The sequence below is a fragment of the Coenobita brevimanus genome, chromosome 65 (assembly GCF_032717465.1).
Source record: "Coenobita brevimanus isolate Jiangsu-jjx chromosome 65, ASM3271746v2, whole genome shotgun sequence".
In the NCBI taxonomy this organism is placed as follows: domain Eukaryota; kingdom Metazoa; phylum Arthropoda; class Malacostraca; order Decapoda; family Coenobitidae; genus Coenobita; species Coenobita brevimanus.
The window spans coordinates 39,558,431-39,580,945 of NC_137018.1; the positions used below are offsets into that span (position 1 = coordinate 39,558,431).

Here is a 22,515-nt window from a genome sequence, read left to right on the forward strand (position 1 = left end):
CAGGACCATGGTGGGGAGTAGATAAAATTGACTGAGAAGATCTGTTTTTATGGGATAAAAGAGAGCAACAAGAGGGATATGGAATGAAATTGAAAAAGTTAAGCTGCTTGAAGGATATCAAGAAATATAGCTTTCCTTACAGAACTATAGATTTATGGAATAGCCTGGACAAAGACATCATCCAGTCTAAAAACTTAAACGAGTTTAAAGCTAAATTTGACTTACTGAGAAACAGCAATGGGGAACCCACGAGCATATAGCATTTTTTTCGTGTGTATCTCAATTTGGTATATTGGGTAAGTACATAAGTATTTGGAACGACTTAGACAAAAAGATGGTGCAGGAGAAAAACATTCATGTGTGTAAAAGTGGACTAGATAAATGTGGATATGGAGACAGGACAGCACGAGCATTGCTCAATTCCTGTATACTACAATTAGGTAAATACACACACACACACACACAGATTTTTAAATTGTATCTGTGGATTTTTCGTGTCGATCCTTCGTAAGTAGGGGTTTGACCGTGTGGTAAGCTGCTGTACTCATGCAGTTGCAAGCGCTGGTTCGAATCCTCGCAATAGGGTGCATCCCTACGTGTCAAGTGGGGTTGGTGGAGGATTAGTGCCCCTCCCTGTAAAACAGTTAACTCTAAGCCATTGGCCACCCCATGTGGGATACATGGCGTCTGGCAATGAATGAATGAATATATATATATATTACATATACTGTATATATATATATATATATAGTTATATATATATATATATAGTTTTATATATATATATATATATAATATATATAGTTATATATATAGTTTTATATATATATATATATATATATATATAGTTATATATATATATATATAGTTATATATATTATATAGTTATATATATAGTTATATATATATATATATATATATACATATATTATATATATATATATATACAGTATATATATATATATATATATATATATATATATAGTATATATATATATATATATAGTATATATATATATATAGTATATATATATATATATATATATATATATATAGTATATATATATATATATATATATATAGTATATATATATATATATATATATATATATATACATATATATATATACTATATATATATATATACTATATTTATATATATATATATATATATATATATATATATATATATATATAGTATATATATATATATATATATATATATATATATATATATATATATATATATATATATATATATATATATATAGTATATATATATATATATATATATAGTATATATATATATATATATATATATATATATATATATATATATATAAATATATATATATATATATATATATATAAAAATATATATATATATATATATATATATATATATATAGTATATATATATATATATATATATATATATATATATATATATATATAGTATATATATATATATATATATATATATATATATATATAGTATATATATATATATATATATATATATATATATATAGTATATATATATATATATATATATATATATATATATATATATATATATATATATATATAGTATATATATATATATATATTTATATATATATATATATATATATATATATAGTATATATATATATATATATATATATATATATATATATATATAGTTTATATATATATATATATATATATATATATATATAGTATATATATATATATATATAATATATATATATATAGTATATATATATATATATATATATATATATAGTATATATATATATATATATATATAGTATATATATAGTATATATATAGTATATATATATATATATATATATAGTATATATATATATAGTATATATATATATATATAGTATATATATATATATATATATATATACAGTATATATATATGTATATATATAGACAGTACAATCCCAGTTAACCGGGTGGCTTGGGGAATTCACCTTCCCGGTTACAGATTTTTCCCGTAGTTCTGATTTACTCAGGTTAAATCTATATAAAGGCTATCACAGCAGTAAATACAGTTCAGGTAATCACCAGTCAAATTAGGGGTTACACTAAGAGATTCCGCATGAAAAACTGCCTTGTAAACACACACCATGGTCATAATGCACGTGAGCAATGTCTATCAATTTGCAGTAATTCCGTACAAATTGCACCGGTCCATTGTTTACCGAATTACTGTATTCATTATATGTACTGTACTCATGAAAATTGAAAAAATAAAATAAAGAAATAAAAGCTTGGAACATTTATTAGTGAACTGATGATGTGTTATGACTGCACTGTAGAATTATCACGACACCTGTGCCATCTCGTGTGTTTGTTTACGTTTATGACCCAGAGTGGTCTTCTTCTTCCATTCTTGACCTCCAGCACTACTCCCCTCACCCACCTCTCTGCTGTTTTGCAGTATATAAAATAATTGTTGTAAGTATGAAATGCAGGCATATTATTTATTTAAGCCCTTTTTCTTTCCAACAAAGTAAACTTTCTTTCCTATTAACATTTATATTCAAGCATTAGTGTTTTGAGGTAATGTTCGCCTCTTTTCAAGTCTCCTTTGCATATGTCCAGCTTCTGTTTCAAGGTAAGCACGATACGCTTACGTTGCCAGTTTTGCACTTTAGGCATTTTGGAGTGTACAAATTACCGTCTATCAGAGGAACACATTAGCAAGAGAGCTTGTTTACTGTCTGGTGGCAAAAAGCAGACTGGTGATTTTTGGAGGGTGTGGAGGATGACTGAATTCAAGTAGAGGAAAGAGGGGGAGAGGAGGGGTGGTTAAGAGGACATTTGCTAAGGGATTTACATTAGCCGGAAATGTCTTCACCTCGCTTTGTCTGACTTCACCCAGCCTCGTGTGACACAATCAAACGGCAGTTTGGCGGTCCATTCAAATTGGCGCACAGTTATAACTTACTGACATTTCTACCAGCCCTTGAACTTTCCCGTTTTTCTGAGTATTCCGTTTGTCTGGATACCGGATAGCTGGGATTGTACTGTATATATATATATATATATATATATATATATATATATATATATATATATATATATATATAGTCATCCCTTAACATTTGTGTTTAACATAACACTCATTTTATTTTAGTATCTGTGATTGGATGGAACATAAACGGTTTTAAATATCCGCAGGTGGATACAGTACCAGGGCCAGATTCACTGAATCATTTTATCTTGTTGAACTCTGCTGATACTGTTCACTACAACTGTAACGTTATCCCAGGCACAGTTCATGGCTGTTTTAGGTAATGGCATTATCCAGTGAATCAAAATATAACACTTTTCATCTTGGCCACTTCATATACTGGCATTAATGCCATTAATTCATCAGGGGGAAAGTTAGGACGGGCTGGAAGTATTTATTTTCTTCCATGTACCCTCGATGAGCTGGTCTGAACCGGTTTGCTTCCCTCCCCCCACCCTCTCTCTCTCTCGTACCCCTTGATGAGCTGGTCTAAACCGATTTGCTGCCCTCCCCCCTCTCTCGTAAATAACATGAACAATACGCACCCGAATTGCACTGAAATCATACGAGAGTGGCTGAAAGTGTTATTTTATATTGTGAATTACTGTGATAAAATAATTGATTTAGTGATATTTTTGCGATAAACAGAGAAGCCATGATGCTACGCGCATTAGCTAGCGAACATTTTTGTTGTTGCAAACTGTGCAGCAATGCTATGAAATGACACATGACATTATATCAATAAGCTTTATAAAAGTAAGTGGTAATAAAAGTCATTCATGATGTTTGATAAAGTTTGTAATGATTTTCCTCACATCTTTACTGTTTGGCTAAAGTCTAACAAACATTGGAAAATCGTAACAAAATCATAGGAAACTGGCTAGAAGCGTTTTATTATTATTGCAATTACTGTGATGAGGAAACGTGGCTGTAACCCTATTTTGTGTGGAAAAAATCTTGTGGTTTGGTGGAAATTTCCACTTCCCTGGGCTATTTCCTGCATCAGACAGTCAAAACACACCATGTATTCTCTCAAATTGTTCTCCATGCTTGAGTGCCTACGGACATGCAGTTTGTTGGAAACTATAGTAGAAAGATTGATCTTTGTCTGGCAAAAATTTTAGCTCTCAAGATTAACTACAAGTGGGTTAAAACACGAGTTGAAGACACACAATTTTTCTCCTGTATCTCCGCAGTGAGCACAGTCAGTCCATTGTCATCACAGCTGCTGCAGCCAAAGGGGTAAAGGGGGTCCAGGGGTGTTTTTAACCTGTACAATCCCGCCGTCGGCATGGTGACGACGGTACAAAAAGTCTCAAGTAATCCCAGCGACGTGATGGTGCCAACAGCAAAATTCAGACTCTGTAGCGTGTCTCTAACTGCTTCAATCTAGCTAATTTTTTGCTAAGGAGTAGCTTAATGTATTGGCAACATTGTGCACAAGCACCTGTAGCACTGAGTTTGGTTCTGCATGGCTGGGTGACATCAGTGTGCCACTGTCCATCACAGCGTTAGAATGTCGTGGAAGTCATGCCATTTTTCCGCCTCATTGGGCTGGGGGAGGCGGTTGACACTGTCACATGGACCCTCCCTCCCTTCATTTAGTGATTCTGTAGAAGAGGAAGACCTGGATGACTCTTCTGGGGAGGAATATGAGCCAGTGGAGAAGGATATTGAGAACGGGGATTCCCCCATTCTCCTCCCCTGTTCTTTCTCATCCCTCCCAGCTGGGTGGGAAAACGTAGCTCACGGCTTGGGAAACTGGGCTAGAAACATGATGGACGGCCATCCTGCACTTATTTCTCCTATAAGGAGTACTTTTTTTTGCTTTTCCTTGATTTATATGTCCTTTTGGATTATTTTATGCTATAAAATTTTGTTCTGTTTTTTGTCTGGGATTGGGTGGGTATAAAATTGCAAAAATGCCTGGGATGATATGGGTTAAGGGGGGCAGCAGATATCTCAGGGTTAATTTTAACACATGCGGGTGTCTCTGTTTCCTAACCCCCGTGGATGCTAAGGGAGCACTGTACACAGGTCACCAGGTTTTGCGCCTAATAAGGACCATGAAAAGTGCCACCAAAGTTGATACTGCCAAAGTTGGTACATTGACCTTATGGGAAATAAGCTAATAGGGACTGGACCCCCAAGAAAACTCACCACCCTAATGTATTTCCTACTTTAAATATGTCTTAAATTACCTGAAATGCTGTTAACACATTAAATCATAAAGTAACTAACAGTAAAACATGAAAACATCATAAAATACACTTAAACACAGTATGTACAATATTAGCAATATTACGTACATGTATAACACACATATTTCCTCCATTCAAATAGAACACTCACCAGAAAGATCAGGGTGAAGGACATAATGAATTGATGCTAGGGGGTATCCACCAGGATTTGAGTTTTTAACTGGTTATCATACTGTACTTGTGTTTTTTCATCCCCTTGTGGTAGTGATGCTTGGTCTTCCCTTTACCACCTGCTGATCAAGGTTCACACCTTCTTACACCATATTGATGATCACCCGGTCCACCTCCGGCTCCAATTGAAGCACAAGATGACATATTTCTGTCAATTACTAATCAAGGAGACGAGAGTTTAACACTCAACTTGCAGACACGCTGAACACATGGGAAACAGGCCAAAACTGAGTGTTGGTGCTGATGTCACCGTGGTGAGAATCTGAAACATGTGGTGTCAGAGGATGTGAAAGTGCTTTTTTTAGTCGTGAATGTACAGTCACGGGAATATTTGATGGCTGCTGCGAAAGTGCGTTTCTACAATGTGGATGCTGCAAAACCTTGTGCCCTACTGTGTATATATATATATATATATATATATATATATATATATACATACAGCATGTGTGTGTGTGTGTGTGTGTGTATATATATATATATATATATATATATATATACATACGGTATATGTATGTATGTGTGTGTGTGTATATATATACTGTATATATATATATATATATGTATATATATATATATATATATATATATATATATATATATATATATATATATATATATATATATATGGATAAAAATGATAGATTACTAGTGGAGAAGGGAGAAAAAGTGAGCAGATGGATAGAACACTTTAAGGAATTGTTGAACATAGAGGGTGGAAGTAATGCATGTATAAGTGGCTGGGGAATGGCTGGGAGAAGGAGGGAGGTGAGAAGACAAGAAGAAATCAGTAGGATAGAAGTTGTGGAAGTAATGAAAAAAGTTAAATTGGGGAAAGCTCCAGGAATTGATGGAGTGTGTGGTGAAATGCTGAAGCATGGGGGAAAGATAGTGGTAGAATGGATATGGATGATGTGCAGGTTGGCCTGGGAGGAAGGTAGAGTTCTGGAGGATTGGAAGTCAGGTATAATTATTCCCTTGTACAAAGGAAAAGGGGAAAAAGAAGTGTGTGGTAATCATAAGGGCATTTGTCTTCTTAGTATAATAGGAAAAGTGTATGGTAGGAAACTTATTGACAGAGTTAGAGAAAGAACAGAGGAATTAGTTGGAGAAGAACAGGGAGGCTTTGGGAAGGGAAGAGGTTGTGTAGATCAGATATTCATTCTTAGATCTTTAGTGGAAAAGTTTCTAGAGAAGGGAAAGAAGTTGTATGTGGCTTTCATGGATTTGGAGAAAGAATATGACAGGGTGGATAGACAAGGATTGTGGAAAGTATTAAGAATATATGGAGTAGATGGGAAGTTGTTGATGCTGTGAAGAGTATGTATGATGGTGCTAAGGCTGCAGTGGGTGTGGATGGTGAACTGAGTGAATTTTTCTCTTTGAAGGTTGGGTTGAAACAGGGATGTGTCATGTCTCCATGGTTGTTCAATCTGTACATGGTTGGGGTAATAAAAGAGGTACAAGGTAGGGTAGTGGATGTTGGAGTGGCCCTGGTGAGAGAGTGTAGTGTTTGGAAACTCACTGTACTGTTGTTTGCAGATGATACTGTGTTGTTGAGTGAAGACGAAGGGGAGCTGCAAGGCTTGGTGGATAAATCTGGATGAGTGTGTAAGAAACGGAATCTAAAGGTGAATGTAGGGAAGAGTAAAGTGAAGATCTTTGAGAGAGGTGAAGTCAGTGAATGCACAGCGAGGTTGGATGGTGAGGAATTGGAAAATGTGAGTACATTTAAGTACATGGGTAGTGTGATGAGTAAGGATGGAGGTTTGGAGGGTGAAGTGCTTGAAAGGGTACAGCAGGGAAGAAAGGTTGCTGGTTCCTTGAAAGCAGTGATAGGAAACAGGGAAGTGAGCGTGGAAGTGAAAAAGTTACTACATGACAGTATTGTGATACCAACTCTGACATATGGAAGTGAAGCTTTGACGTTGTTGGAAGGACACAAGTCAAGAGTGAGAGCAGTGGAAATGAGTTATTCAGGAGGAGCCTGTGGAGTCACATGGAGAAACAGCCAGACAAATGAGGATATAAAGGAGCGTTGTGGTGTGGATGTGGATGTGATAGGAAGTGTTAGGAGGAATACACTTGAGGTGGTATGGCCATGTACAGAGGATGGAAGGTGAAAGACTGACGAAGAGAGTGTATGTGAGTGAGGTGGAGGGGGGGGGAGAGGGAGGGGGAGGCCGAGGATGAGATGGAGGGATGGGGTGGAGAGGTATATGAGAGAGGGGGGTGTGAGTTGGGAGTAGGGCAGTGAAATGGCGGGGGACAGGGTGACGTGGAGGCAATTTGTTTGTGGCCATCCCGAATGGGATTGAGGCGTCTGGCAATATATATATATATATATATATATATATGTATACAATTATGTATATATATATAAATATTTATCTATCTATCATCCAATCCTACATTGCTCCATGTGGAGCGTAGGCAGTTGGTCCCGACATTTAAGATGAGAGTGACCAGCCTCACTCATCCCTGAGTGGCGTTACACGAGCAATCAACCCCAACCAACCCTTGGATATAAACCTTCACTGGCTCAGTCCGATTGGAGCGCAATAATTACCCACTAAACCACCAGGCGCCAAAATTTGGTTATATGGTTACCACCCAGTGTAGTAAATGGTTTCCTGGTGTACAGGAAACCATTTGGCTTGTCACTCAGTGTAGAGTCACCCACATGCAGAAGGAAGAGGAAAGAATGAAGGAAAGAAAGACTGAAGAGGGAGTGTAAAGTTGCCCATAGGCAGAAGGACAAGGAAAGAATGAACGAAAGGAAGGCAGAAGAGGATGGAAGGAAAGAGGGATGGAGGAGAGGAAAGGGCAGACACCCGAGAGCAGCACCACATGGAGTGAGTGGATGGTGAGTGCCCCACGTACCACAAATATATATATATATATATATATATATATATATATATATATATATGTATACATATATATACACGTGTATATTGTATATATATACGTGTATGTATATATATATATATATATATATATATATACTGTATATATATATATATATATATATATATACTGTATATATATATATATATATATATATATATATATATATATATATATATATATATATATATATATATATATATTTATATATATATATATATATATATATATATATATATTTATATATATATATATATATATATATATATATATATATATATATATATATATATATATATATATATATACTCATATATATATATATATATATATATATATATATATATATACTCATATATATATATATATATATATATATATATATATATATATATATATATATATATATATATGTGAATTGAAATGAAATGGATCTGGACAGCCTTTGGAATGCATATAGGGATTGCTAAGTTAGGATTGCTAAAGTGGTGTGTGGTGTGGCAAGAGTATCAACAAAGAAGAAATGTACTGCATGTTGGGATAATGAAGTTAAGAGAGCGGTGGAGGAAAAGAGGAAGAAGTGACTAAAGTGGTTACAAGACAGGTGTTCAGTTGAAATTAGAACTGAATATATTGAGAGCAAGATGCACATAATGAGGCTAGTGAAGAGGAAAAGGAGGAGGTAAATGATGATCTAGGAAGGAAAATGAACGCAAACTACTCTGAAAATAGGAAGTTATTCTGGAAAGAGGTGCGGAAATGTAGAAGTTAAAGTTTAAAGAAATGTGATGGTGTGAAGGATGTAGGTGGTAGATTATTAACCCATGGGGATGAAGTAAGGACCAAATGGAAAGAATATTTTGAAAGCCTGATGAATGGGAATAGAGAGAGCAGAGCAGCTGTAAACATGATTAGTTTTGGGGGTGTGCAGAGAAGGAATGCAGTGTCAGGAGATGTGACACACACACGGGTGAACAGTGCTATGAAGTGGCTGAAAAATGGGAAAGCAGCTGGGGTTGATGAGGTGTATGCAGAGATGCCTAAGTGTAGTGGAGAGAGTGGAATGAAGTGCTTGTTGGAGACATGTAAGAAGGCATGGATGAGTGAAACTGTGCCAGCAGAATGAAAAAAGGTGTGATTGTAGCCCTGCACAAAAATAAAGGTGAGTGATATTAGTGCAAGAATTATCGTGGCATAAGTTTGTTGAGTGTGGTAGGGAAGGTTTATGGAAGAATTATTACAGAGAAAGTAAGAGAGATATCAGAAGTCCCAGTGAGTGATGAACAGGGTGGCTTTAGGAGTGGAAGAGAATGTGTGGATCAAGTTTTTGCAGTGAGACAGATAGCAGAGAAGGCTTGTGAGAAGGACCATAAGGTGTTTATGACATTCATGGATGTGGAAAAAGCATACGACAAGGTGGATAGAGAAGGATTGTGGAAAAGTCTTGTGCATGTACATGTAGATGATAAGCTGCTGGGTGCCGTCAAGCATTTTGATGATGGTGGTGAAGCATGCCATGTTAATGGGCATCTAAGTGAATTGTTTATAATCTGTGTGGGCGTGCGACAAGGCTGTGTGATGTCCCCATGGTTTTTCAATATATACTCATATATGGATTGGGTGATGAGAGAAGTAAAAACACAAGTAATGGAGAGAGGGATGGCATTGGTAATGAATGGTGATGGATGGAATATCTCAAATTTGTTGTATGCTGATGCGGGACAAGAACTTGGTAGGCTAGTGCAGAGTTTTGCTGATGTCTGTGAGTGTTGTGCCTTAAGAGTAAATGTAGAAAAGAGTAAAGTGATGGTTATTGAGAGAGACGGTGACTCCCAGTGTGATGTTACAGTGAATGGAGAGAGACTGGAATTGGTGAGAGAGTTCAAATACCAGGGTACAATGATTGAGAGCAGAGGAAAATGTCCAAAAGAAGTTGAAAGTATAGTGACACAAGGAAGAAAAGTAGCTGGTGCAATGAAGGCCTTGATGAGAAACAGAGGCTTGAGTGTTGCAGCTGCACGAGGCTTACATGAAGGAGTGTTAGTGCCAACTTTGACATATGGATGTGAGACTATGGTGTGGCATGAAAATGAAAAGTCAAGAGTAAGAGCAATGGAGATGGGACTGCTGAGGAATGTACTGTATGTGGAGTACAGAGGGTTGATAGGATATAAACTAATGTGATTCGTGAAAGATGTGGAGTGAGGTCGTCGGTGGACACCAGAGTCGAAAAGAATGTACTGAGATGGTATGGTTGTGTGGAGAGAATGGATAACAACAGAGTGGTGCAAAAAGTATATCTGAGCTAATTTGAAGGAGGGAGGAGGCGAGGTAGGCCAAGGAGAATATGAGTGATATGGTGGATGAGGGTGTGAGGAAGAGAGGTTTTGAAGTTGGTGAGGCTATGGAACTGACAAGAGGTTAAGCTGGCTGGATGAATGTTGTGATGAGAAGTGCATGATCAGGGATATGGCACACCCCTTTTTAACGTGGCAGTGTCCTGATTGACTCTGTTGGATACGTTTATGTGAAGCTACAGAATGTTGTGAATGTTTTTGGTGTATCCGATAGAGCCAGGATTCCGGGGGCTTGAATGATGAGTGAATGGAAGTGTGGCCCATTGGGTTGGGCAGACTTGGGCTGTCTGGACATTGCTACTCCTCACCCTGCCCTAGGGTGTGGGAAAGGAGGTCCGGATGATGATGATGATGACATACCTATACCTGTTACTTCTCCTGCCTGTTGTTGAGGTTCCCGCAAGGCTCTCCTCTCGTCATCTCGATGCTCAAAGAACCTTGTGATGAGGGTCTGCCTTCTCTGATTGACGTGCTGCCTGTGTAAATCCACATAGAACCGGATACTGTCATCCACATTAGTTAACACTTCTTGGCAGTGCACTACGTTGGTATCCTTGAACAGTTCCCCCTTCAGTATCTCCACAGCATGTTAGATGTCCAGGGGTAGTAGTACGGGACGCAGTATGTCAGTACTGTATTAGAGAGGAACTCCTCGGATTTTGCCCACTTTGCATGGCTGATCCTTACTAGCCCAAAAAATCCGTACTAGAGTAATAAAATATTGTATTTTTTTGCTGACTGTACTGGACGAGAATAGTACTGGACAAATGCATACTGGATGCAAGGGTATTGTATATATCATCATCATCATCATCATCATCAGCTGTTGAGGCCCCTGGCCTATCCCTACCAAGGCAGGTACGATACAGCCAATGTATCATTACCCAGTAGCATAGGCTGTGTGGTAGAGACTGTATGTAGGGAGAGAAGTGCTTGTGAGTGTGATTGTCGTGTTGTAGAGACTTTGGATGTGTGTGTAGTCTGTGAACCAAGTGTAATCGGCCCGCCCTAAGCTGATTAGATGCAAGCATACTAGTATGCAAGACTGGTCAACCACAGCACCCCTTATGTCCGCCAAAGTAGTAAGTGGCTCGGTGAACGATTCCCAAAGTTTTTACAACTCTGGCGGGATGCAAACCCACGTCCTCCAGCGTGCGAAACGTACACTCTACCACTGTACCACAGTGTATATATATATATATATATATATATATATATATATATATATAGGGTATATATATATATATATATATATATATATATATTTATATATATATATATATATATATATATATATATATAGGGTATATATATATATATATATATATATATATATGTATGTATACAGTAGGTACCCATAGTACCCGAGTTCAGAGTATGCAATCGTCATTGTATGCTAGGACCTATTTTTTTTCTGAATTTTAGTGTATTTTATAATAGTACACGAATTGAACTCGTTGTAGGCAAGACAGCAGTGAAGAGTGGCCCAAATCAGGGGTTTACCCCAAGCACGCGACATTGCCACCCCAACCACCAGTGACTGAGAGCGGAGACTTGTCGGTGATGGAGCTCAACCGGATACTGTGTGCCCTAGATAAATTGAAGGAAGAACTCAAGAACATTGAACACTGTCAGTTGCAAGTGGAGGAAGTGATGACATCACTTTGAAAGGTTTAGGAACGAAGTAAGTGCATTAGCTAGTGAAAGTGTCGAAAGTGCTGGTGACGAGAGTGGTGTGGCACGTGGTGCAGGTGCCCGCTAGGGTTCTGAGAAAATTCACCATCGTCAGTTTGCCGTAAGACAATGATTAACTTGTTTCTTCCTCACTGTAGTCGCCTTTGAATATATATTCTGGCGTCACCCATAGCCGTCTTCATTAATGACGGTGAATTATCTTATCATTGTGTTGGCGAATTGACGACGACGAATTCTCCCGAAACCCATGCTAGGTGCCTCACCCTGCCTCGGATCCCTTTTTTACCTCCATTAAGCCTCTTGCCCTCTTGGGTTAAGGTGAGCAGCCATATTCTTGTTGGTTTAGGTAAGCCATATCCTTGTTGATTTAAGATAGCCATAATCTTGTTGGTTTATTTTATCTTAGGTAATATGACTTAGATGATTTCCCTGTACAGTACAATACTTAGATCTGAAAGTCTCAAGGGTTGCCCATGAAGGGGGATGCTGCCCAGATGTACTTTTTCCCATAAGTTTATGTATGCAGAGTACACGAATTCCTAGTACGCGACATCCTCTGCTGCCCATATACTCGTGTACTATGAGTATATAAAAAAATAAAAATAATAATTTTGTTTTACGCCAGGTATCCCCAAAGGGCTAGGGCATTGCCTCTGGATAGAGGACTTTTGGATTGGAGCGTGTAGCATTTTATGACCGGATGCCCTTCCTCATGTCTACCAATGACCTTTGGGTGGATTTGATCCTGTGACCTTTTGGTCAGAACGGAGCGCTCTAACCCACTGAGCCATGGCTGCTACTATGAGTGCCTACTGTATATATATATATATATATATATATATGCAGTGGAAGCTCCTAAATTGAGCATTTCGAAACAATGAATTCATAATATGCAGCAACATCATACAACAGTTTGCAAGATCAGTAATTCGTGGATATTATACGTAATTCGCAATTGCAACCTCAAAAGTGAAGGTTTCTCGATGCTTTATTGAACATCTGGTATGCTGGTGTGTATTTACCTATTTGTAGTATACAGGAATTGAGCAATGCTCGTGTTGTCCTGTCTCCATATCCACATTTATCAAGTCTACCTTTACACACATGAATGTTTTTCTCATGCACCACCTCTTTGTCTAAGTCGTTCCAAATATTTAAGTATTTACCTAATATACCTAATTGTGATATACACGGAATGTACTATGCACGTGGGTTTCCGTCGCTGTTTCTCAATAAGTCGAATTTAACTTTAAACTCGTATAAGTTTTTAGATTGGACGATCTCTTTGTCCAGGCTATTCCATAAGTCTATACTTCTGTAAGGAAAGCTATATTTCTTGATATCCTTCAAGCAGCTTGACTTTTTCAATTTCATTCCATGTCCTCTTGTTGCTCTCTTATCCCATACAAACAGATCCTCTTTGTCAATTTTATCTACTCCCACCATGGTCCTGAACACCGCGATCATGTCTCCTCTCTTTCTCCTTTCCTCTAACGAAGGCAAATCCAGTTTTTCCAGCCTCTCTCTGTATGACAGGTCTGTCAGACTGGGGACCATCTTGGTTGCTGTTCTTTGTATTTTCTCAATCTTGTTTATATCTTTCTTTTTGTGTGGGGACCACACTACCGCTGCATATTCTAACCTGGGGCGGATCATGGCCACTATCAATTTTTTCATCATTTCCTCATCCATATAATGAAATGCTACTCTTATGTTAGTCAAGAGCTTATAAGTCTCTCCAACTATCTTGTTAATGTGCTTTTCTGGTGACAAACTATCTTGGACCAGCACTCCCAAATCTTTCTCTTCTCTCCTTTTTGTGATTAATTCATTACCCAAAAAATAATTCAGTAATGGTCTCCTGCTACTTTTACCCATTTCCAATATTTTACATTTCTTTACATTAAATTTCATTTCCCACGTCCGGCTCCAATTGTGTATCCTATCCAAATCCTCCTGCAGTATTTTACAATCCTCCTCAGCCTCTATCTTCCTCAAGATCTTTACATCATCAGCAAACAGACTCGCATAACTGTTCACTCCATCTACCATATCATTTACGTAACTCAGGAACATTACTGGCGCCAACACTGAGCCTTGAGGGACTCCACTTGTTACTTCCCTCCATCCAGACATCTTTTCCTTTATTACTGTCCTCATTTGTCTGTCTCTCAAGAAGTCTCTCATCCATTCCAGAAGTTTCCCCTTTAGTCCTCCTATATATTCTAGTTTCCACATTAGTCTCTTATGAGGTACCTTGTCAAAGGCCTTCTCTAAGTCTAAGTACACACAATCCACCCAACCATCTCTCTCCTGTACCACATCAATCGCTCTTGAGTAAAAGCTCAACAAGTTTGAAACACATGACCTTCCACTTCTGAATCCAAACTGACATTCAGCCAAAATATTCATCTCTTCCAGATATTTTATCCATCTGTCTTTCAGGATTCTCTCACACAATTTTGCGACCATGCTGGTTAGAGACACTGGTCTATAATTCAGGGGTTCTTCCCTGTTTCCTCTCTTGTAAATTGGTACCACATTTGCCCTCTTCCATTCTTTTGGCACTTTCCCCTCTTCCAGTGAGCATACAATTAAGCTGTGAATTTTATCCGCCAGTTGTTCTCTGCATTCCTTCAGTACCCAATTAGAAATTCCATCAGGTCCTGGGGCTTTCCTTACATCTTGAGTTTCCAGTAATTTATACACTTCCTGCACCTCCACTTTTATATCTTTCATCACCGGAACATTTCTAATCACTCCCTCCCCTCCACAAGCTCCTTTTCTTTAGTGAAAACTGACTGGAAACGTTTGTTCATTATTTCTGCTTGCATTGCCGCATCCTTAAAGACCTCTCCATCTACTTTCAGCTTGGTGATTCCTTCCTTTTGTTTCAGTTTGCCATTAACAAATCTATAAAACAGTTTGGGTTCATCCTTGCATTTGTCAATTATACCTTTTTCAAAATTCCTTTCTTCTTCCCTACGTATTCTTGTGTATTCGTTTCTTGTTCTTTTATATTCTTCCTTTGTTCTGTCGTTACCTCTCTTTCTCCAATTGTTCCACGCCTTATCTCTCTCTTTTTTTGCTATCATACACCTTCTATTAAACCACTCCTTTTTCCTGTTTTCTTTCCCTCTTACTCTTGGTACAAATTTTTCCACTCCCAAATTATAGAGGTCTAGAAAGATATCCCACTTCCTTTGTATCTCTCTTGTTTCTCTTAATTTTCTCCAATCCGCATTTTCAAAAAAGTTTCTCAATCCTGTAAAATTTGCTTTGCCAAAGTTGTATCTTCCCTGTCTATGAAGCTCGTCTCTTGGCTCGACGTTTCCTATTAACATCTGGAACTCAATGACCACGTGATCACTTTTTCCCAAAGGACAGAGATATTCCAATGATTCTATTACATCGGGTTCTTTGGTGAACAGTAAATCTAACCTTGCTGGTGTGTCCTCACCTCGAAACCGTGTCTCTTCTTTGACCCACTGCGTCATCACATTATTCATTATTATATTTAATAACATAGTACCCCACGAGTCCTCGCCGCCTCCCGAGTACCATTCCTCCCAGTTCACCTCTTTACAATTAAAGTCACCCACCAAAATTATATTATTGCTTTTCTCAATTATTTTTTGCAAGTAGCTAGCCATATCTGACAACATCTCATGGTATTCGTCATCCTTCCATGCTCTCGTCTTTGGGGGAACATACACTACCGCCATATCTCTCTTAACATTCTCTCCAGTTTCTAATTTCATATATATCACTTCAGCCCTGCCTTCTCCCATTTCCACAGTATCTACATTTATGTTGTTCTTCACTGCTATCATCACTCCTCCTCCCTTTTTTTCTTTTCTGTCTTTTCTCCACAGTTTGTATTTACCATCTCCCTAATGAACATCAATATCTTCTCTTAATTTGGTCTCTACAAAGCACATGACATCAGGTTCATGTTCTCTCAAGAAATCATTAATTTCGATCCTTGTCGATATGAAACCATCAACATTAGTATATATCACCTTCAAATTATTTTTGACATTATTAATACCCTCTTCTCTCCTACTCTCTGTCCGTACCACTTCCTCAACTTCTGATCTTTCACAACCATCCCCCCTAGTTTCCTTCACGTCTATTTCCTTAAATACCATTTCCTTACTTTCATGTCCAATACTCTCCAAAAAAAAGTATTACGTTCTTCCTCTGTCCTCTTATCATTTTTTTCCTTTACTTCATCCTTTAATGATTTTAAAACTTCTCTTTCTTCTTCATTCAGATCTTTTCTTATTATAATATTTTCCATCCCCGCCTCTTTGCTTAATTTCCAAGTCACTTTAAGTATCTCATTTATTACACTTTCTGATGTAAACTTGACTCTCATTGGTCTTGTTTCCCCTTTCTAATAAGGCCCTATCCTCCTTACTTCCTCAATTTCTTTTACCCACTTGTCTCCTTCGGGGTCAATCTTGCCTAATATTCCTCTCACCATGTTCGTGTCTCTCTCGAGTCTTGCGAACCTAACCTTTTCTTCCTCTTCCCTGTTTCCAAATACTACCACACATCTGTTCCTTTCTACAGTTTCTCTCACTATTTTCTCTTTTTTCTTCGGTATTTTCACTACATTTTCTTCCATTTCTTTCTTGTTCATTTCCCTTTCTTCCTGGATGATCTCTCTTAAGCTGACCACTTCTTTCTGTTCTTCTTCTACGTGTGCCCACTTTACCTTGTGTTCTTCTAGTACATTACTCACCTTCTCCGTTTTATTAGTACTCTCTTCAAGTTTCCTCCTCAGTTCAACATTTTCCCTCTTCAAATTCTTAATCTCTTCATTGGCTGTTTCGTTGGACTGGATTAGACTCTGTATGGTGGTTTCCGTATTTCCTGACACATCCTTTATCACTAGATTCTCTACCTTTTTTTCGAGTTCACTAATCCTCATAATTAATGTTTTCACCAGGTCCATGACATTAGTATTAGCATCAAATCCTTGAAATTCCATTCCCTCATTGTTTACATTTTCGGCCATCTTTAACGTACCGGTAAAGTACCTAAACAGCTGTTACCGAATAAGCCACAAACATTCATGTATACTATTGCCAACAAATCTTTACATTTTTGGTAGTCTACCAACTTTCATTATTTTAAATTTAAAGAAAGACCCTAGGAGACAGGACAGACAGAATTCCTGAAACTACTCAAGGTTAGGAGCGATGCCTGGGACGACCTCTCTCTCCGGCTGCTCGTGTGTGTGTGTGTGTGTGTGTGTGTGTGTGTGTGTGTGTTTACCTAGTTGTGATTTACAGGAAAGGAGCTATGCTTGTGCTGTCCCATCTCCATTACTACTAACATCCAGCTTGGTTTTGAAATCATGAATATCCTTGGCATTTATCACCTCAGTATCCAGGTTATTCCATGCTTCATTACAGTAGTTCAGTAAGGGAAGCTGTATTTCTTGCTGTCTCTCTTGCAACGGCCATGCCACGTTGAGTACACCGCTTCCCATCCGATCAGCGAAGTTAAGCAACGTTGGGTCTGGTTAGTACTTGGATGGGTGACCGCCTGGGAACACCAGATGCTGTTGGCATCCCTACGTGTCAAGTAGGGTTGGTGGAGGATTAGTGCCCCTCCCTGTAAAACAATTAACTCTAAGCCCTTGGCCACCCCATTTGGGATACATGGCGTCTGGCAATGGATGGATGGATGGATTTATCACCTCAGTATCCAGGTTATTCCATGCTTCATTACAGTAGTTCAGTAAGGGAAGCTGTATTTCTTGCTGTCTCTCTTGCATGTGTTCCTTTTCAACCTTTTTCTGTGACCCTTTGTTTTTCTTTCATCCCACAAAAACAGGTCCTCCCTATCAAACTTGTCCGTTCCCTCTGATACTCTGTACACATTAATCAAATCTTCCCTTATCCTTCTATTTCCTTGGGTTGGGATATTTAGTTTCAACAGCCTTTCCTTGTACAGTAGTTCTCTCAAGCCAGGTACCATCTTCGTTGCTGGTCTTTGTATTCTTTCGGTCCTTATGTTCTTTTTATGTGCTGCATATTCCAGCCTCGGGTGAATTATTAATACAATCAACTTTTTCATCATCTATTTGTCCAGATAAGTAAATGCAACTCTTATGTTTCTCAGAAGGTTACATGTATCTCTGGTGATCTTGATAATGTGATTTTCCGGTGAAAGGTTGTCTGAAAACAGTACCTCTAAACCTTTCTTTTCTTTAATTTTATTAATCCATTCATTCCCCATTCTGTTTTTTCCTGTTTGTCTCTTTGTACTCCTTTCAAATTACATGACTGTATGTACAGTACCCCTCCTAATTTTGGTACTGTTTTCAGGTTAATCTGCCATATTTAGACATCCAAACACACATAGGAATATCCAAAAGTAATACAAAACACCAAGAAAACCATGAATTTTTTTTTTTTTTGTCTGTCTATCTATCTATAGCCCGACGCCCTAATCCTGCAGAGGGTGGCCGCAGACAAACGCCTCCAGTTCGCTCTGTCACCTGCCATTTGACTGCCCTCCCCCCAGCTCACTCCCCCTTCCCTCATATACCTCTCAACTCCATCCCCCCACCTCGTTCTCGGTCTCTCCGTTTCTCTCCCTCCCTCCACTTCACCTACATACACCCACTTAGTCAGTCTTTCATTCTTCCTTCTCTCCACATGTCCAGACCACCTCAGTGTATTTCTCCTAATTCTCTCAATCACATCCACATCCACCCCACAGTGTTCTTTCACTTCATCGTTCGTCAATGTGTCCCTCCATGTACCTCCACATGTTCCTCTCAGTAACTCATTTCTACTGCTTTCACTATTTACTTTTCCCACTCTAGCAAGGTCCACGCTTCACTTCCATACGTCAGGGTAGGGATCACAATACTATCATGCAGTGACTTCTTGACTTTCATACTCACCTCCCTATTTCTCATCACCGCTTTCAGTGAACCAACAGCCTTCCTTCCCTGCTGTACCCTTTCAAGCACTTCATCCCGAAAACTTCCATACTTACTCATCACACTACCCAAGTACTTGAATGCACTCACATTCTCCATATTCTTACCATCCAACCTCGCTGTGCATTCTGTGACTTCATTTCTTTCAAACACCATAACACATGTTTACATTAACTTTCAGATTCCTTTACTTACACACTTTCCCAAAATCATTTACCAAACCTTGCAACTCCCATTCATCTTCACTCAACAATGCTGTATCATCAGCAAACAGCAACACCAGAATCTTCCACACTTCACCCTCATTCATTAGATCCACCCCCACATTCACTGCCCTACCTTGCATCTCCTTTACAACCACATCCATGAATATATTAAACAGCCATGGAGACATCACACATCCTGTTTCAGTCCCTCCTTTAGATCAAAGAACTCTCTCAGCTCACCATCCACCCGCACTGTAGCCCTAGCTCCCTCGTACATACTCTTAGCAGCATTCAACAATTTCTCATCCGCACCATATATTCTTAAAATCTTCCACATACCTTGTCTATCTACTCTGTCATAAACTTTCTCCAGGTCCATGAAGGCCGCATACACTTTCTTTCCCTTCTCAAGATACTTCTCCACTAAACATCTTAATACAAATATCCGATCTACACATCCTTTTCCCTTCCTAAACCCCCCTTGTTCTTCTCCAACTAGCTCCTCAGTTATATGCCTAAACCTATCAATAAGTACAGTAACCTCTAAACTAATGCGAGTTTAAAAAACGCGTTTTCGTTTTAACATGAGCAAATATTTAAGGAGATATGTTTAACTAACAAGGGTTTCTCGATTTAATGCGACTTTACACATACGTGATGGTTTCAAATTAGCCACGCACGCCTTGGACAGTCCCGAGCTGATAGACCGTGTGTGGCAGTTTATGCATAAATACAATTTTTTATTTACCTGTTGCTTAAACTTGTTTTATTCGAATTATAATATTAAAAAATGAAGTTTGGCCCCATTCTGAGCAATTTGGCTCATTTTTGGACAAAATTTGACCAGGAAAGTGATGGCAGATCTAATTGTTACAACTTGATGCTGCAGAACAGAAAGAAGGAAACCACTCAGACCAAGATAGAGCAGTTCTTTATGAAGAAGACAGAAAACTTAAGGGGGTTATCTTCATCACCAGTAGCACGGGAGTCAGAGGAAGAGGAAGAGGAAGGACAGCAGAGCGAGGAGGGACAACAAATTTAGGGTGGGAAGTGGTGGGAGGTGGGGGAGCGGAGTGGGGAGGGACAGCAGCAGATGACGAGTGATGCATAGATGAAGTGAGGCTGTGTGTTGTTCTGTGTGTGACCTACTTACCCTAATGAAAATGTTGCTTTTACTGTAGTGTTTTTATGACCTACTAATGCATTAATAATGTTGAGGAACTTTCACAGTGCCATGAATGAAGCAGAATTGAAAGAAAATCCATGTAAAAAATGAAAAGAGTATGTATTTGGGGAGAAGTAAACAAAGCTTCGGCCCAATTAGGGCCCAAATGTTGTTTATTTCTCCCCAAATATACTGTTTTTTGTTTTTTATGTGGATTTTCTTTCAAATTAATATTGTTGCTTTTAAGTTTAGAGTAGCATAACTCGTCAAATTGGAAGACTTTCCCAGAGTCCAGGAATGTAGCCCCCAATATTACCATTGTTTCTTATGGGAAAATTATGTTTAAATAATGCATTTTTAACTAACGCGACCTCTCCAGGAACCTAACCCCCGCGTTATTTGAGAGGTTACTGTACTCTACCATATATTTTTCCAGTCACACTAAGAAGGCAAATACCCCTATGGTTACCACATACTTCTCTCTCCCCTTTTCCTTTGTATAAAGGAACAATTATACCTGATTTCCAGTCCTCTGGAACCCTTCCCTTTTCTCAAGCCAATCTACTTAACTTCCATATCCACTCCAGAACAATCTCACCCCCATACTTCATCATTTCACAATACACTCCATCAATTCCTGGGGCCATTCCCATCTTGAGCTTCTTCATAGCTTCAACTACTTCTGCCCTACTGATCTCTTCCTCCCTCTTCTCATCACTTCTTCTCTTAGCCATTCCCCATCCACATACTGTATATTCGCACAGCTCTCACTTTCTACATTCAACAAATCCTCAAAGTGCTCTTTCCATCGCCTCGTTTTCTCTCTTCTCCACCAACAATCTATTATGCCTCTTTCACTCCCCTACTGCTTCCCCTTGAAAACCAAGAAACACCCGACCTATACACTACTGTATGTATAGCACCCCTCTTTTGGCACTGTTTTCAGGTCAGTCTACCATATTTAGACATCAAAACACACATAGGAATATCCAAAGTAATGCAAAACACCAAGAAAAAACATTTAAAAAAAAATGAAAACCAAAAAACACCCGACCTATACACAACTTTATATTCAGTACCCCTCCTAATTTTGGCATTGTTTTCAGGTCAATCTGCCATTTTTAGAAAGCAAAACACATAGGATTATCCATATTAATGCTAAGCCTCATGAAAACAATGCATAAACAACAAAAATCCACAAAGAAACTGACGATGGTTTGAAAATCTGTTGTCTGTGATGAGTGATTGTTTCCAGGGCTCAAAAAAAAAAAAAAAAAAATAAATAAATAAATAAAAAAATTCACAGCCAAATATTCCATGGGTATAAATTGTGTACCATCATCTTCGATGCGTTTATACAGTACCCTCACGTCCAGTTCGGTATTTTTGTCAGACAGTTTTGCCGTACTGGACTAAATCCGTACTGGACAAACAACAGACTTTATGGGAAAAATGAATATTGTCAGACAAGCCTTGAAAAAGTCCTCCTCAAATTCAACTTGACTACATTTTGAAACAACTGAGATTTTACTAACCATTAAGGTGAGTGGTGATGGGCTTGAGGGGGAAGGGGGAGGGGTTTCCGAGGCTGCAGGAGGTCCTACTAATCCCTTGGAGGAGGGCCTTCAGGATCCTGAGGAGGCCTCTCTGCCTCAACCTCCTTCATAAATCCCTCATAGTCACACACTGACACGTCATCATCTTCGTCATCAGGGGGAAGTGCACTACTGCAATTTGACTGGCACACGTCAC

At 38.1% G+C, this 22,515-nt stretch overlaps 1 protein-coding gene and 1 non-coding gene across 3 annotated transcripts in view; both read left to right on the top strand.

Moving 5' to 3' along the window:
- tou (bromodomain adjacent to zinc finger domain 2B toutatis) overlaps positions 1–22,515 on the top strand; it is an 860,023-nt gene that overhangs the window by 604,354 nt on the left and 233,154 nt on the right. The window lies entirely within an intron of this gene.
- LOC145405181 (5S ribosomal RNA) lies at positions 17,891–18,009 on the top strand. The gene has a single exon (XR_013898282.1). It is a non-coding gene; the product is annotated as a 5S ribosomal RNA (ribosomal RNA).